The sequence below is a fragment of the Pseudophryne corroboree genome, chromosome 4, assembly GCF_028390025.1.
Source record: "Pseudophryne corroboree isolate aPseCor3 chromosome 4, aPseCor3.hap2, whole genome shotgun sequence".
Classification (NCBI taxonomy): Eukaryota; Metazoa; Chordata; class Amphibia; order Anura; family Myobatrachidae; genus Pseudophryne; species Pseudophryne corroboree.
This window is the reverse complement of record NC_086447.1, coordinates 18,662,430-18,664,929: the sequence shown is the minus strand read 5'-3', so window position 1 is coordinate 18,664,929 and position 2,500 is coordinate 18,662,430. Positions and strand designations below refer to the sequence as shown.

At 34.8% G+C, this 2,500-nt stretch overlaps 4 non-coding genes across 4 annotated transcripts in view; all 4 read left to right on the top strand.

Annotated features, from left to right (window-relative positions):
- Positions 1–24, top strand: part of TRNAS-AGA (transfer RNA serine (anticodon AGA)) — an 82-nt gene extending 58 nt beyond the window's left edge. The window contains exon 1 of the tRNA in view: positions 1–24. This exon is cut by the window's left edge and continues 58 nt beyond it. This is a non-coding gene — a tRNA (tRNA-Ser).
- A 944-nt stretch (positions 25–968) lies between these two features.
- On the top strand, positions 969–1,058 carry TRNAY-GUA (transfer RNA tyrosine (anticodon GUA)). The gene is given in 2 exon segments: positions 969–1,005; positions 1,023–1,058. It is a non-coding gene; the product is annotated as a tRNA-Tyr (tRNA).
- Positions 1,059–1,297: 239 nt separating this feature from the next.
- Positions 1,298–1,379, top strand: TRNAS-AGA (transfer RNA serine (anticodon AGA)). Its single transcript has one exon. It is a non-coding gene; the product is annotated as a tRNA-Ser (tRNA).
- A 944-nt stretch (positions 1,380–2,323) lies between these two features.
- On the top strand, positions 2,324–2,413 carry TRNAY-GUA (transfer RNA tyrosine (anticodon GUA)). Its single transcript is given in 2 exon segments — positions 2,324–2,360; positions 2,378–2,413. It is a non-coding gene; the product is annotated as a tRNA-Tyr (tRNA).
- Positions 2,414–2,500: the final 87 nt, after the last annotated feature.

Genomic DNA, 2,500 nt, shown 5'->3' with positions numbered 1-2,500 from the left:
CAGGTTCAAATCCTGCCGACTACGACCGCATGGTTGTTTTATTTTTCAGAAAATTTACTAAAAGCTTGAAACCAGTGTTGCTCAGGGTGAGTCAGGAACTGGCACATCAAAATCTTTAGGATGCCTGCCTGTTCTCTCTTTCTCTATCCGTCATTCTCCTCCTCTACTTGAGACTGAGCCCAGGAATCTCAGCAGCCATACTAAGTAGCATTTATTAATTACAAATGCATTTTGAATGTCAAATTTGTAAGAAAGTTTTGTACATTTAGCAAAATATCAAATTCATTTGAAAGAAAATGATGTCCACTCAAAGTAAAAAGAGCTTTGGTTACTTTCAATGCACAACATTTTACTTTCAAATCGTGTCAGATGACTTTCAGTGCTAATTATTATATCATTAACCTCTCCTTTATTAAAAATTGTGCTTTATGCAAAAAAAGAAAAAGCACAATTATTAAAAATTGTGCTTTAATGCAAAAAAATAAAAATAATTGTCTGTGCATACTCTCATGTAGCACAATTATCTTCACTAGCTCAAAAGGGCCGCTCATTGTCCAACATGAATTGTCAAATCAGAACAAACAATGGAATATCCCCATCATTCCTGGAACATTTGATTAGTTTACAAAACAAGCAAAATTTAAAAGAGTGTAGAAGGTTTGATAGGCTCAAGCATCTCTAATCTTGATGTAAGTTTGGCTACACTAAAAAATATATTGAAAGTGCTTTCCAAACTAGCTCTGTAGCCAGTTGATAGTAATTGCACAAATATAAGTCAAACTATTAGTGATATTTTCCAAATGATTAAACATGACAATTTGTGTGATAAAGCAACACAGGAATATGTAGTTGAATCTCTTTTGAGTAGTCAAATCATTTTTCATTTTGCTTGGAAAGTTGATAATGTTTAAAATTAACACTCAATCATTTTAATAGCACGTAATATCACAGCCGTATGATCATGGAATCCTTCGATAGCTCAGCTGGTAGAGCGGAGGACTGTAGAGGAGATTGGTACAGAAATCCTTAGGTCGCTGGTTCAATTCCGGCTCGAAGGATGACGCTTTTGATAAACTTAGATGTCAGTACTGACATTTTACAAACCCAAAACTATATCAAGTATAAAGCATTCTCCAAGTTGTATTTTAAAAATCATTAACGCAGGTCACTGTGGTCAGGATTAACTTCCCATGGAAATCATCTCTGATACAATATTAATTCAGTCATCCTCACAGCCTGAAATGAAGTAGCTCAACCCATAGAGAAACTTTTGTGAAAACATCACATTGAATGAGAGGTAGTCGTGGCCGAGTGGTTAAGGCGATGGACTAGAAATCCATTGGGGTCTTCCCGCGCAGGTTCAAATCCTGCCGACTACGACCGCATGGTTGTTTTATTTTTCAGAAAATTTACTAAAAGCTTGAAACCAGTGTTGCTCAGGGTGAGTCAGGAACTGGCACATCAAAATCTTTAGGATGCCTGCCTGTTCTCTCTTTCTCTATCCGTCATTCTCCTCCTCTACTTGAGACTGAGCCCAGGAATCTCAGCAGCCATACTAAGTAGCATTTATTAATTACAAATGCATTTTGAATGTCAAATTTGTAAGAAAGTTTTGTACATTTAGCAAAATATCAAATTCATTTGAAAGAAAATGATGTCCACTCAAAGTAAAAAGAGCTTTGGTTACTTTCAATGCACAACATTTTACTTTCAAATCGTGTCAGATGACTTTCAGTGCTAATTATTATATCATTAACCTCTCCTTTATTAAAAATTGTGCTTTATGCAAAAAAAGAAAAAGCACAATTATTAAAAATTGTGCTTTAATGCAAAAAAATAAAAATAATTGTCTGTGCATACTCTCATGTAGCACAATTATCTTCACTAGCTCAAAAGGGCCGCTCATTGTCCAAAATGAATTGTCAAATCAGAACAAACAATGGAATATCCCCATCATTCCTGGAACACTTGATTAGTTTACAAAACAAGCAAAATTTAAAAGAGTGTAGAAGGTTTGATAGGCTCAAGCATCTCTAATCTTGATGTAAGTTTGGCTACACTAAAAAATCTATTGAAAGTGCTTTCCAAACTAGCTCTGTAGCCAGTTGATAGTAATTGCACAAATATAAGTCAAACTATTAGTGATATTTTCCAAATGATTAAACATGACAATTTGTGTGATAAAGCAACACAGGAATAAGTAGTTGAATCTCTTTTGTGTAGTCAAATCATTTTTCATTTTGCTTGGAAGGTTGATAATGTTTAAAATTAACACTCAATCATTTTAATAGCACGTAATATCACAGCTGTATGATCATGGAATCCTTCGATAGCTCAGCTGGTAGAGCGGAGGACTGTAGAGGAGATTGGTACAGAAATCCTTAGGTCGCTGGTTCAATTCCGGCTCGAAGGATGATGCTTTTGATAAACTTAGATGTCAGTACTGACATTTTACAAACCCAAAACTATACCAAGTATAAAGCATTCTCCAAGTTATATT